The 15,566-nt window shown below is 40.3% G+C and overlaps 1 protein-coding gene across 1 annotated transcript in view; it reads left to right on the top strand.

The window, feature by feature from the left end:
* The first annotated feature begins 4,613 nt into the window (after window positions 1-4,613).
* sertad2b (SERTA domain containing 2b) overlaps window positions 4,614-15,566 on the top strand; it is a 51,634-nt gene continuing 40,681 nt past the window's right edge. Inside the window, exon 1 of the mRNA XM_033613037.2 lies at window positions 4,614-4,799. The gene's annotated coding sequence lies outside the window, so the exon portion shown is untranslated. The remainder of the gene's footprint in view (window positions 4,800-15,566) is intronic.

Below are 15,566 nucleotides of genomic sequence, written 5' to 3' on the forward strand. Positions count from 1 at the left end.
ACTTCATTTTTCAGGAGGTTTTTACCAGGAGCTGAATTATCCACAGACGTTTCTCTCCAAACAAACACACCAGTTGATAGAAACAGGTAAAAACATTCGGAGACAGGCTGCTCCACCAGCACCTGCTAACGTGTGCTCCTCTATTTTCCTCTCATAACTTAAGATCCAGATGTTCATTAGGTTTTTCGGGAGCCAAATTATCACAGAGGTCTGTTCCTCTCTAAAACAAACGAACCCGATGAGTAAAGCCAAACAAAAACACAGAATAAAGCAGTTTCATGTGACAAATCAGTGTTTTTCTGATGCTGCTCATCATGGAGGGGCTTCTAACCAAGAATGGCCCGGAGGCAGGCTGCTGCCATGATTGGAGACAGATCATCCTCAGGAATTAAAAGAAACCTGGAGAACCCCTTTATCAGGAATGGGTGACTGAATTCGGCAAAGTAGCAGCATATGAAAGGATGTTGTATAGCATGCAGGACAGAAAAATATCTCCTGAAGTAGGGCCTGTATTTTGACACTATGTATGTACCAGTGAAAAGAATAAGTTAAGGTACATTGTCTGTAATGAATAGGTTTGAAATATGATGGGCATGTGACTCTGTTGTAAGTTGAATTTTATTTATTAAATTTTATGTATTTATTTATTATCTTCTTTTCCCATTTTCTTCAGATACATATTACTTTAAGCTACTTACAGAATTCTAAATATTATGCCTTGTCATTTCTATCTTTGGATAATAATGTGTATAGTATATGCATGATTTGCGAGCAACTCTATGGGTAGGATGACCCCTCTTGGTTACAGGTGGGACAGGTGGGGGGTATGTTTTGTTGTTGTGATGGACAGTTATTTTGCAGGCCATGTGATGTAACTGATTTGAATATTATAAAATATATTATAAAATAAAAATTTCAAGCCATAAAAAAAAGAGAATGGCCCTGTCTGATTCTTATTTCCAGGTGATTATACCCTAAAGAAAACATATTTATTATATTATACGTTTCATTTTTGCCAATATATCCTCCTAAATCCTCCACACTGGACCTTTAAAGGAATACGTTACTTACAGAAAGTGCAATCCAAGTCTCATTCATCCAGTCGTGTGCTCAGTGCTTCCCAAACACCTAACTATTTAAAATACTTTAACTTAAACAGTCTCATGCACGGATGAGGAGCACGTCTGAGCAAGTGTGTGTGCTCGAACTCTGCTCAGTGGAATGCACACGATTGCACAGCTTCGCTACCCCTATGTGGAAATGTTAGCAAATGTTTAAGTGAAAATGCATGTGTTTGGGAAGTACTGAGTGTAGGACTAGATAAATGAGACTTGGATTATACTGCATGAGTTATGTAAGAGTTTGTAAACAAGTGTATTGATATTGTTTTATTATTATACGTGGCCCCCTTTTACTCCAGTTCATCAAGAATTTACTCTGTTTTTGGATTCTTCGTTACTGTGGGAAAACAAAGTTTCCTCCACGAATTCAATGTAACGGGGTGAATAATTGATATACAAATGATCAATTTATGTGTTAAGGTATCCTTTAAACCTCGGCTTTCCAGATGATGAACAGTCTCGTTGTTCACTTGTGCCACTGTACCAATAAACTGCTACATGTTATTGCATTAACACAAAATGCATTCATATCCTTCCAATTTCCTGACTTATTTTCTCACTTAACCTCATCCACCACCACCAACGCTCTGTGTATGTATAGTCTATTTTGCACGTTACCCGCTACCCTCTAAAATTCACATTTTAAACCTAAGAAGAGGAGGAAAATACACTAACTCCTATTTTGGACACTAAGCATCTGTTTTAGTTCCTTGATGGCCTCTGTGAAAGACTTGTGCCCGGTGAGGCAGAGCCCAAAATTTGTTGTAATTGTATGAGACGGTGTGGTGTGTTTTTGTTTGTCTTCTTGTCACTCTTCCGACTGGTTTCCAGCCTGTCACTTTTTCTTCCACCTTACTCTCCACTCCTCAACCCCACAAAGGAATCATTTTCCTCATGGAGGTGAAAAATTTATTTCCACCAGCCACATGATCACGTCTCCTCTGGATGCACTGAGTGCTGGGTGTGTGAACATAACTGCAGAGGACTGCCTGGCATTGATCAGGCATGCACTAACACCCTCTCCCAGGTGTATTAGCAGAGAGGACCAGTGTGATGTGGATGACAACATGTGGCCATATGCAGACGACAGGGTTGGCTAGCACTGCTGTATTAGCTCTCCTTTACATGCATGTATAATTAATATGTATTTATTTTGTGTTGCATTACTGGAATGACTAGTTTAGGAAAAGAAGGCCTACTGAAGCAGCACTTATGATTCTTCACCATATACTGTAAGATGACACAAGCCATGCATTAAAAAAGATACTGACAATAGCAAATAATCGTTAGAATTTGTGTTGCAGTTCTTTCTGATCGCCAGCAGAGGTCGATGCAAATCAAGGGTTACCTAATCTCATAATCTAATCTTGTATATCACTGTATATCAATCCAAAGCAAGTCCTTTGGGTGGTGCTGGAGCTGGGAGATGTGAAAGAAGCGGGTGCAGGTTTGGAAGAAAACAGGAGGGAGGTAGTTATGGAAGAGTGCTGCCTCCCATGTCCTTCCGCTAAGGTAAAGCAGGGAAAGCACACGTTCAGTATGCATCCAAATGTGTACCTGTAACTGCATGCAGGCCTGTGTGTGTGTATGCGTATGTGTGTGTGTCCTGCAGTTCATTCAAACAAACCTGCAGCTGACTGGTTACATGAGGCGCAAAACTCACAATCATGTAAAAGCTTGTGTGCTCAACAGTGAGTTTATAATGACATTACGTAACATCACTGAATATCTGACTCCTGTAGCGTAGCAGTGAGGCCTGTAGTGACACTGTGTGTTTGTGGTACTGAACTGTGAATTTTTCCAAAAGAATTCATAGTATTATTTGATACCATACCAAACATCTCAGGGAACTGGTGTGTAACTTCCTACAATAACATATTTTTACTGATATTTTGGTGTGTTTAACTATGTAATGTTCATGAAATTGACACACTGTGTATATTTACCTGTAAATGTGAATGTATCTCTATGTTTCCATGCCAACATTCATATTTACAGGTATTTTTTTCAGAGGTATGGACTCGAGTCACATGACTTGGACTCAAGTCACAAATTTGATGATTTTAGACTTAACTTGACAAAAACAAATAAGACTTGAATTCAGCTTGGACTTAAACACCAATGACTCGTGGCTTCACTTGGACTTGAGCCTTTTGACTAGAAAATACTTGATATTTTCCCACCAAGCCCCAGACTTAAAAAGCATATGATTAAAGTCTTAAGTCCCTAGTCAAGGCTGACAAGTCCCAAGTCCTAAAGTTAGAATTTGGAGTCCTCAGCAAGTCAGAATGTGCTCTTCACCAAATGTAATGCCAGTTAACAACAGAGTAATAATATATTAAGTTTACAAAAATCATGAATGCTTTTTAAAATTTGTATTTGTGAAAACAAATAACTTAATCATAGTGTTGACATTTAAACAACAGAATTCATTTTGTGTGTTTCTGTCTTGTCTTGTGTATTCAACTCATCTCATATTGGAAAAATGTTTCTAACTTTCTCCTCCCAAATCTGTGAGAAATTTTCTGTGAAACCATTCTTCCTTTAAAGTGATATTGTATATTTTATGCCAAATGAAATAAAAAGATTAACGTTAACATTGGTTAATTCAAGAAATGATGGGGAATTAAGTGATTGGTGGCAAACTTTTTGAATTACTGACAAAACTGTCAAAACTAGATGATAATAAAGCAGATAAAACATCCCTTAACATAAGTGTTTAAAAAACCTTGAATGTTATGAGTTACAAAACAGGAAGCAATTTGTTTCCTCTCCCGTGTTGAGTATTTTAACTAATTCATATTTAATATTCAAATATTAGTTCATATTTATATCACAGATTAATATGTAACATGTAGCTGGACCCGCCCGGCTGTCTTTAATGGTCAATGGGAATGGTTTCCGGACACGGACCGGGGAGTTGTCGTCCCTTTAAACCACACACTGAGGGACTGTGGAGGGCTGCGTGACTGTACCCGCTTCCTCACGAGCGCCATTGGCCGCCACCGCGGTGTGGGCGGGACACGACATTCTGACTCACCTCTGAGTCACTGCACGACATGTCTGTCACACATTGCCTGCTGATGCGTTCAGGTACTGTGGGCATACAGACCTATTTTAAACTGTTGTCAAATAAATATCCCTACTGGTGGAGAAACAGTGACAGATTAGAAGATTAGTCACAGAATAACCAACTCTCTCCAGCAGGGGCAGCCTAAACGCTTATAACTGTGTATTATAACCTAATCTTTACGATATTGGTAGTTAATTTAATAGGCTTTGTGTAGAATTGTCAAAATATTTAAACTCCCACACCTGGAGGTAAATGTTAAATTAGTCCTCCATTGCTTAAACTCTGCATATTAACCGAATTTTATGAGTTATTGACCACCTACGGACAGAGGGATTGGTTGTTCGTGTTTACTATCTGTCTCATGGTCTTTAAATGCAGCACCAGACTGGCTGTTCTTACATGACTTCGCATTGGCTGCGATCTGTGACATTGGAGGCGTTAGACTCAGCCTGTACGCGGTCCATCACTTCTTGGGGTGAAATCGAAATTAAACATCTCAACAGTAGCGGACTGATCTTTCTGCCGGAACCAAAAATCTCCAAAGCCATTTCTTTCAAATATATTTTTCTACTTTAGCACCGTGCTGGACGGATCTGCCATAGAGGGTGAGTCTCTCAAACTGCATCTTGAACTCTTGTACGGTGTGTGGTGCTCTTGGTTGTGATAGTAAGTTATGTTTCTCTGCCCTCTCTGTCTTTACATGGAATTTAAAGCAACCGCATTTTGCCTCCTTAAGTAAGCACCGTAAACATGTTCATAAAGTAGCTCTTAGTATGGTAAACATGAGATATGTACGGGTCCAATGAATGGACATGGACTCTTGCCTGCCTACATTGGTGAACGCTTTCACAAGCGGAAAAGCGCAGCGTGGAATTCCCGTTACGCACAATTGTATCGCGTATGGACTTTGTGCCGCCAAACTGCACTGGAAAAATGGTTGTTTTTAGCATCGTGCTTATTTCTGTAAGACAATAAACGATAGAACAACCCTCTAGATATATTCTACATATTAAATTGAAACTGCTCTTCAAATCGGCATACATCACACACACCAGATATGACTCATTTTCATATGGTCTTAAATTTTGGAAATTGTGCCCCTTGTACCGACATTCTTCTTCTACTGACTCAGACAGGAGACTACCGTAACGAGCAGGGTGAATATATTCTAAAAGTTGAAATTACATGAACATGTCTTATGTTCGGCACAGTATTTGTATGCCGCATTTAGTAAAATGATCGTAAATATTTACATATATTTTATGTTCCGTTAGATATAGCAGCATGCCCATAAGACAAGATACACAACGTGCTTGATTTTTCAGAGAGTCCAGCTTGTAAAGGTTTTCATAAGAGTGAATACATAACCTGTCGGTTGGATAAACCGGCCATGGTGTTCTCTCTTGTCACTCCGAGGAAAGCAGCGCTGCTCTGCTGCTGCTGCTCTCTGCATTATATAACCAAGTTGTCTTTAAACTCACACACACACCATCACTGACTGATCTGCTGCTGCGCTGCTCCGGTGCAGCACAGCATTCCCTACTTGGGCCTGATCCACACACTGGTGTTAATAAGGGTGTGTGTGTGTGTGTGTGTGTGTGTGTGTGCTTGTGTGTGCTTTGATGCGTAGTGTCATTGAGTTCAAACTGAGGGGAAAAATTACTGTAGGATAAGGAGTGTATTTCAAGTTATATTCATTATAATGACTATCAGTGGTAGTAGTAACCTTGTAGTAGTAGTAATAGATGTAGTAGTAGTAGTTAATGTTCACGTGAAGCTCAGACACATTTACGTTTGCACGTGCACCCAAACACTAGACCCATACACATATAAGCTGTTGTTATGATGCTGTTGCAATGTTTCTATTGTGGTTTAATAGTGGTGCTGTGATTATTTATTGTTGCTGGTATGAACTCATCAATCCCGTAATGTTTCCATAGAGATTCACTCTGTGTTAGTTGTAAGCTACTCGTGTAGTTGTGGTCCTTTAGGCTACTGCAGTACCATTTGTACTTTACTTGAGTATTTCCATTTTATGCTACTTAATAAGTCTATACTACACAACATTTCAGAGGGAAATATTGAAGGCCTACTTTTTTCTAATGCATTTATTTGACAGCTATAATGGTTACTTTTTAGATTAAGATTTTACATAGAAAAAAAACTATAAAAAGCTATACATTCTGGAAGATTTGGTGATCCTCTACATTTGTGAAAGTGACCTTTTATCTAGCAGCAGCCTCTGGGGCTAAAAAAGGAAGCCAACGTGGATGTGCCAAAAACTGCAGTTCCTCTAAAGGCCACTTGAGGCTGGCTCTTAAAGCAAGTCAATCATCATAGACCTCCATGTTAAAGCTACAGTAGGCAACATTGTTTTGATCTAATTGAGTAAAAATTTTATAATATCCTCTAAGCATAATGTAAATCAACTGGTCTGAGACAAACAATAGGTTTCTGCATCTCACCATGGCTCTGTGTTCAGCCTCTAAAGAATCAGGATCGTGCCGATGTGCTGTGCATCAACCAATCAAAGGTCAGCTCAGACCACTGCGTTCCTATTGGCTGTTCTACTGCACATGCGCATTCTCGTGCCGCAGAAGGGGAGAGCAAGCGCATTGGCGAACAGTGCACCAGGTAAAATAGCTATTCCAGCATTGGCTACAACTGCCTACACGGCTAAACCCAAAAAAGGAAGACAGAACTCAGTTACCCGGAGCCCCGGAGGGAGGGGAAGGGTGAGGTGTGGCCGGGCCTGGCCAGAGGGTGCGAGGGTTGGCTGTGGGAATGGAGCCGAGGGCTCTCTGCGGAAAGGCCGAGCCGAGGCTCGGGAGTATGTGCGGGGCCGCAAGGGAGGGATGGGGCGGGCTGCTGCGCGGTGAGGGAGAGCCGAGGCTCCCAGAGAGGGAGAAATAGAACCAAGTAGGATAAAATACCTGCACGCTCGTCTGATAGGAGGGGCTCAGGTCGGAGACCTGAAAACGGTTGATTTTTGAGTCTCATATCAACCGTTTTCAGGCTTTCTACCTACTGCAGCTTTAAATAGAAATAAACATGTTGGTACAAGAAAGGGTTTTGATCTCTATAACTAATTTCAACATTCATGACAACTGTAAAGAGGTGACTTTTTATATATAAAATCCATTAACGTATTTTTAAGTGAGGATAGACGGATACATCGGCCGGCCGATATATTGGGCCGATATTTGAGTTTTTTACTTGTATCGGCATCGGCCGATACGCGCGTGGGTTCGCGGATTTATTTTTCCCTGGCATGATTTACAGACAGGCATCCACGGGCAGCTCTGTGTTGCCGGAAGACATAACTCATGCAGTATAATCCAAGTCTCAGCGCACATGCAGCAAATCCTACTGTGTACAGTAGTTGTTGTTTTATTTATGCTTCAGCTTAAATATTTGTTTATTTTATAAAGACATTACTGGAAGATTTAAGAGCACTGAACTCTTTTTTTATTTGAATGTATAATAATAATAATAATAACAATAATATTCTACCTGTTCTACCTCAACTTTCCATCTTGTTTTAGTATTTTTTACTGTTCAATAAATGTTTCTTATTTTAAACTTCAGACTTGTAATATTTGTTATCATTGTGTCATTTTTTTTATGTAAATTGAGGGAGCAAAAGCAGTATCAGCCCCAAATATCGGCTCAAGAAAATCGTCAGTCCATAATCGGTCATCGGCTAAGGGTGATGGAAAAAAATCGGTATCGGCATCGGCCCTAAAAAATCCATATCGGTCTATCCCTATTTTTAAGATCATGCTGCTTTGAGTGACAGAGTGTCTCAAGGGCATGCTGCTTTGAGTGACAGAGTGTCTGCCAATAGTGTCCTTGGCTTCTTAGTCAGATCCACCCCTAGCACCTCTTGCCCAAATATGCTCACTTCTGGCTCCGGAAAAAGAAATGGCAACGGCGGAACTGCCGAACTTGAGGCATCATAATATGAGCCCACAAACCAATGGGTGACATCATGGTAGCTATTTCCATTATTTTTATTTTTACAGTCTATGCTTGTTTGTTAGTTTGTAATACTTTTGTATGTAGTTGGTGTGTTTTATATATAGTGGAATATTTTTACATTATGGTATAGTATGTTTGAATACAGTTCTCTTTGCTCATGATGACTGAATAGCACTTAACAGGAGAGCTATGTGATCATTTTTTCTTCTCTGATAGAAGAGACAGGATTGTCTGTAGTGATTTTGATTATGTGCCCTCATATTTTCATAGCATCCATATAAGGTGTGCACTCTCTGTATGGGTACTGCATCAGTCAGTCACCGTGTCTGCCCCATGTTGGCCCGTCCTGGATGAATCAGTTGCCGTCAAATGGCCACAGGGACTGACGGAACTTTGTCAACGGGATTACACCAGCAACCAGGCTTCTAATTTAGCAGCTAATCCAGATTAAGGTGCCGTGGTCCGTCTGTGTTCCCAGCCTGAGGCTCAGACGCTGCGGCCCGTCTGGCAGACAGAATCAGCAGCCATCCAGCATTCACTGTCTGTGTCTGAACACAGACATGATACATTCAAGGCCCCAAACTAAGGTCAGGTCCCGACTGTACATCTGGAATGTTTTTTGCTAATATAGAGTTTTTAAACTCCCACTATGGACAGAATAAATTTGATACTGACGCCTGTCCGTGGTTTTTTATCAAATCTGGACTCAGTTTGGAATAAATTTGGCTCGTCTGCCGTACTGAACTGTTGATCCATAAGACAAAGCAGCTGGTTCTCCAAGTGAAATATGGGTGAGTTTGTTCTCACTTGACCAAATGAACTGAATTTAATGCTCCAAAGTTCAAATGAACCACTCCACAAATGAGGCTGAAATCTTAATGAAACGCCTTAATAAGCAGCTGACTGTCTCTGTGGCGGCAGACAGCCATCTTGGTGGGAAGAAGGTGCTTGGAGAGACCATTCACAAAGATTTCAGGCTCTGTTCCCGCCATGTTTGCTCAGAACATCCTTGAACGGGACACTAAACTCAAACTTCCTCATTCATTTTGTTATGAATGGCGTCCCAGGATGCACTGCATTCACAGCATGCAAAGCTGTTATAAGATCCTCCTCTGTGTTGAAAATAGTGTATTTATGTGTCATGAAGGGGGATAAAGTGTACCAACTTCAGATGTCAGTCTGTGTAAGATCAGGGGCAGGTGCTATATTTCTCAGTGAGTTTCAAACCACTGACTGCTGGTTAGTGCCTCTGTTTTTTCTGACCTTCTCGTTTTAATGCATTTGGCATTCAGTATGGAGAATCTGACAGAGAGAGGGAGAGAGAGAGACAGAGAGAGAGAGAGAGCTCTGTGAACTATAAATAGACAGTGGGAGAGTGGTTGTGATGATAGCATCACCACACAATAATCCCTCAGTAGGACTGGCGTTGCTCCACTGCACTACCCTCGCCCTAACAGTGAACAGGTATCCCCTATAAGCAGGGTTATCTGGTGAACCTGAGCCTCTGACCCTGGGCTCAGCTTCTCTGTGTGTAGATGCTGTATTAAGCTTGTTAATGTGGACCTGTGGGTACAGCAGCATGTTTCACTCCGACCTGAACAGTCTAAATTCAGCATAATCCTTTTAAATTTGTCGTGTACGGGGTCTTACTGGTCAGTCAGACAGCAGGCGGAGGTGCAGACCGTGTTTCTGTAATGTTGTGGGCTTTAGCTGCTGTTTGTTGAATGTCATGCTGGACCCTCACTGTGGCTCCCATCAGCTATCACTCAGCAACAAAATATTGACTTTCATCAGTTCTAGTCCCTGGATGGTGCATATTGCTCTTGACTTGGAAAAACTTGTTTTGCCTATAAGCTCTAGGTGCTCTTGGTGAGCTTGGAATTGGCTGTTCGCTAATCCCGCTCTCCCTTAAAGGCTCATTTATGCTCAACATCAGATACGTATGCAGACACAGACCAAGCCGTTTGTCTGTATCATGGATGTAGAAAGAGAACTGGATATAGCGTTGGAAATGGGGCCTGTTCATTACAATGAAAGTTGCTCAGTGGCGCATGAAGCCAAAAAAGCTTGATTTCTGCAGAATGAAATCACCTTGATCTTCCACACTGTGAGCCAATAGAGTGAGCACACTAGAGACTTACGGCAGCTGAGCTTGAATTACGCTACATTGCCCCCATGATTTCAGGTGGTACTGCTCTGTTTATCCATGTGCTTTCAGAACACTAGCACAAGTACAGATGAAATGAATGCAGAGTATGGACAGAAGGCTCCGTCTATGTCAGTTTACAAATCTAATGCTTAGCACGTTGAGGTAACAAGCTTGCTAGCTTGCTAATTATTGCTTATGCTAATACTGCAGCATATATCATGGCAGATAAACACAGTGTTTAATCCATGCCGTACACTTTTGCTTGTGTGGTTTTGGAAATGCAAAAAAGACAGTACCCTCCGCAGTCTGCACTCTCTAAAAGTATCTTTCTTACTATAGCCCCATGCACACCGCATCAGCACGTGGAGCTTGACAGGCCTGGTGCCTAGTTACAGTTGCTAAGCTAGGATTGGACAGTCACTATTCAGGGGGAAGGGTTTAGTGAACAATCAGTCAAAGACGAATAGAGCTTCAGTTTTGTTTTCTTTGGAAAAATTCGTAAAGCTGGTTCACGTCTTCATCCAGTCCAAAACCACAAGATGTTAATGGATCAGTAGGAACAGGACAGACATGAATACATGTTGTAGCAACTCTTTGATCAAATGCAGTGTATTTGCTCCTACTTGTAGATTTTTGCCATTTTTTTACTTATTATGTCACGAGTTAGCAACTGAGAGGTCTTTATGGCAACAAATTGTACAGTTCTTTTTTGTCAGACTGACAGTAGCCTTTGCGCCTTATCAGTGATGCAAACATGAGACATGCAAGTTTAGTCAGCTTCATCACTTGTCAGTCCACCATCACAATAGGCGATCTAGTGATTGTGTATGTGTGTGTGGCAGCTCTATATTCTCAGTGCCTTTACTTTGAGCAGAGTGTTCACCATCACCCCACCCCTTCAGGCACTGACCTCCTTTTCATTACTCACACAAGCAGCACCTTTTCTCGCTTCTTTCCCTCTCTTTCTCTCTCGTGATTGTGTGAGTGAGTGTGTGTGTGTGTTGCTCCATATCCAACTTTACTTAAAAGATCAACTATGGAGAAAAACGGAGGGGAACACAAGACATTTCCACACACTAGTGTTTAGATTTTATTTGATACTTCATGTGTGGCTGTGCTCTGTAAATCAGCATGGAAGTACATTCTTGAGATTGGAACAAAACAAAACAAATAAAAAAAACCCTCAAGCTCCCCATATTAGCTTTCAATGTCAATATCATATTCAGGACTGCTTGCCTGTGTTGGTTTTTAAGTTACAGTGTGATAGTTGAAAGCTCTGACAAAAGCTAGTAAGTGGACCTTGAGTTGGTATTGTTTTGTCAAATCAGAGTTGTTTTCATTTTTAATTATAAAACTGTAACACTGTTGTCAACAGCCCACAAGCTGGTCATTTTAATCGTTATTTTACATTTATTTAGATATTTTTTTGTTTTACTGTAATTATTAAAATCATTATTTTATATATTTATTTCCATATAGACATATTTTGATATATTTTCCAACAAGCAACAGTGTTGTAGCTGCTTCACCATTTAAAATTCTGTTATTGGGGGCTGACTTGTAGCTCCCAGGATAGGCGTCACAATATAATCATGATTCATTACCACATTATACATGTTGTTTTCCGCGGTACTTACAGTATGTTTATGATGTGCATCACAATGCACTTAGTATCTAATGACTGTGGAAGTATTGTGCCGCATTCAGACATCCCGAGGAGACAAGACTAAGTATAGATCTCAGGCACATATACTGTACATGCAGAGCACACACACACACAAACGCACACGTGAACAGGGGGATCGGATGTCAGAAGAGCAGCGTTTGCAGAGCAGGCCTCTTAACGAGAGCCAAAAGAACAAAGTATTAATAATAGATTAGCCTGCATTCAGAGAGAGAGAGAGAGAGATACACAGTAGATCAGCAGATAGATAGATAGATAGATAGATAGATAGATAGATAGTAGGGCTGCCACTAACGATTATTTTCATTGTCGACTAATCTGTCGATTATTTCTTCGATTAGTCGACTAATCGTTTCATCGAAAAATGTGTTAAAATGTTGAAAAATGTCGGTCTGTCTCGCCCAAACCCCAAAATTACATCATCTAATGTCTTGTTTCGTACTTATGCCGAAGGGTTTTAGTTCACTGTCACGGGAGAGTGTGTAAAGCTGCCAATATCTGAACGTAAGAAGCTGTAATAAGAGTATTTTGGGATACTTTTATAGTACTTTACTATGAAAAATGACTCAAACCGATTAGTCGACTACTAAAATAGTCACCGATTATTTTAATAGTTGATTAGTCGTCGATTAGTTGACTAATCGTAGCAGCCCTAATAGATAGATAGATAGATAGATAGATAGATAGATAGATAGATAAACTCCTCATTGAAAACATGCATATTAAACATCTAGTTTATATCTATTTAAATGTTCTGATTTGAATATAGAGTCTAAATGAATTGTTAAAGTTGACATCTGCACAGTGCTTGTTGAGAAAATAACACTTTGGACTTTGTACATAAATTAAGACACACACACACACACACACAAATGTTGAGTTGTTGAGATATTGTCATGTTACCTCCCTCAGCTCAGTGACTCATTGCTCCACTACCTGTATAGTAGTCCATGTTACATCATGTCCTCTGTTGGAATACCCCCTCCCACACACTCTTCCTCCCCTCTTGTGACAGTGAGATTATGCTGCTCAATGCTCAACATCATGTCGGAGACTTACAGAACAAAAGCAGTGATAACATTTCACATTCATACTACACATATATCAGCATGTTTCTTGTGTTCAACATGTGTGTGTTCAGCTGGTTTGTTTTAATGTCCCTCCCTGTTTTCAGAGGTGATGAACATCTTTAATGTCAAATGGAAAAGATGGCAGACATGAGGTTCCCACTTGGAAAAGCTACTCATCTTAGTTGTCAGATGATACCTGTGAACACTGTGTTTGACAATTGGCTGATAAATACCTTCAGTCAAGTGTCTTGTCGATATACTCATCATTAATGGATCTACTGAATGCACTGCCCACTAACTGAAAGGATGTTGAGTGTGAAAACAATCAGTGCACAAAAAGTCTTCACAGCTTCACGTTATCAAATTTGAACCATCTATCTGATAATTCATCTGATTTCAAAGAACAAGAATGAAACTGTGCAGTCCTACAGGTCAAATGTGCTGCAGCCTACAGGCCAGATCCAGCATTTCTCAATGAAGTAGAAAGATGTGCATCTAGCATCTTTTCAAAGTCTTTTTTAAACTACTGTATTATATGGGAAAACCATGTTAAAGAAATTATTAGTATTAGCAGGTATTTAAAATGTACCTTGAGGGGGAGTTTAAGTAATTTGAATACATTGTAATATTGCTGCTGCTCCAGGAAGTTGGCTGAAATGACACTACAATAGCAGCTCAGTGAGGCTGTACTTAGACACAGTGGTGTGTTGGGCTAAATGCTAACTTCAGCATGCTAACATGCTTACAGTGACAATTTCACTCTGCTAATATTTAGCATTATTTAGCATGCTAACATATGCTAATCATCAGTAAACACAAAGTACAGCTGAGGCTGGTATGTCATTAAGTTTGCAGAGAATTTTATGAGTCAGCAACTGAAAAATGTCTTGGTACTTTTCTTGCAAAGAAACATTGTGTCTGTTGAGTTGTTGTAAGTTGCCAGCAGCTCTTGCTCTGCAGTACACCGTGTGCACAAAGCTTCTCTGTCTTTAGGACATTTTGTTATTCATTAAATCTCTATCTGCAGGGGTGCATACAAAGATATTTTCAGTTTTTTTCTGACATAATGAAAGTGTATTGCTTGCTGCTTTAATAGCCATTACTGAAAATCTATACTGATACAGTGTTCATATGTAACAGTGTGTACGTCTATATTCAGAACTCCCACAGGCTGTGCAGTATTTCATACTCCACTGTCACTAACATAGTATTGCATTAAGCACTGTAGTGCCCACATTAAAAAAAAAAAAAAAAAAACTCAGCCGTGGCAAATGTTCAATGAGTGAGGGAGTGTTAACAGGCCAGCCCTGATATTGGGTTATTTGGCTTGCAGCTGCTGTATGATTATGGCCTAATGATTATATACTTTGTTGTACAGTGCTGTGTCAGCTTGGCAGCTATTCAAGTGGCTGATATCTGTGTCAATGGTACAGAGTAGCATTTGGGGAGATTACTGTTTGGGTCTCTGACTGAATGATGATGTGTGTAACACCATAATTTGGGTCTTTGTGTGGAAGTTGTGTGCTGGGGGCAGAAAATTCACACATCATTCCATATTGCACACAGATGGTCATGTGCGCACATATAGTACACTGTTGAAACAGTTGAAATGCACTAGCTGCTCCGGTAGGAAAGTGTTTCATTCTGCCTTATGTTGCATTGCTCCCTCATGAGGGCAGAGACAGACTGTGCATTGCAGAGGTCCCCGAACTGGGGGTCAGGATCCCCTGAGGGGTCTCAGGAAAAATCTGAGGGTCACATGAGAATAAACAAGATAGGAAAGATGAGAAAAAATCACAACTCCTAAAAATAATTTTGTCTTTAAATCTCAAAATTCTCACATCACTCTTTGGTTGACCTGTTCACTCCCTATCTGAGTCAAGGGTCTAAGGACAGAGGGTGTTTTATGTCACACAGATTGTAAAGCACCTTGAGGCAAATTTGTGATTTGTTATATTGGGCTATATGAAATTGACATATGACAAGGTTAAGCATTGCTCAACTATGTAGGATCACAAGCCCGAAATGTGATAAACATAGACTGTTTGTGGAGTGTGTGAGTTTGGCATTTTTGCTGTCTCCATCTTAGTTGTTTGCAGCCAGAAATGACCATATTTGGAAGAGAAGGTGGAGCTGGAGAGAGGCAAGGTGTGGATCTGACTGAGAATCTGAGGACACCACTGTGGAAGTGTCCTTTTAATCACAAGCCATGCCCTGAAGCATACCCTGCTTTATACACTATTTCACTCTAAATGGGACCATAATTTAAAAAATAAACATCATGTTGTAGTGAAGAAGGCTTGAAACTAGTGATTGAGACCTTAAAGTCATTAGGAAAATGTTTACTGAGGTAATTAATCAAGAGAGAGGTACGGTCAATTTTCTCATAGACTTGTAAACAATCTGAGTCAGCCCCTGCTGGCCATTAGAAAGAATGCATGTTTAAGGCACTTCTGCATTAGCTTTACTTTTCAGACCTGGAGATAAC

This window comes from Epinephelus lanceolatus, chromosome 17, assembly GCF_041903045.1.
Source record: "Epinephelus lanceolatus isolate andai-2023 chromosome 17, ASM4190304v1, whole genome shotgun sequence".
Taxonomy (NCBI): Eukaryota; Metazoa; Chordata; class Actinopteri; order Perciformes; family Serranidae; genus Epinephelus; species Epinephelus lanceolatus.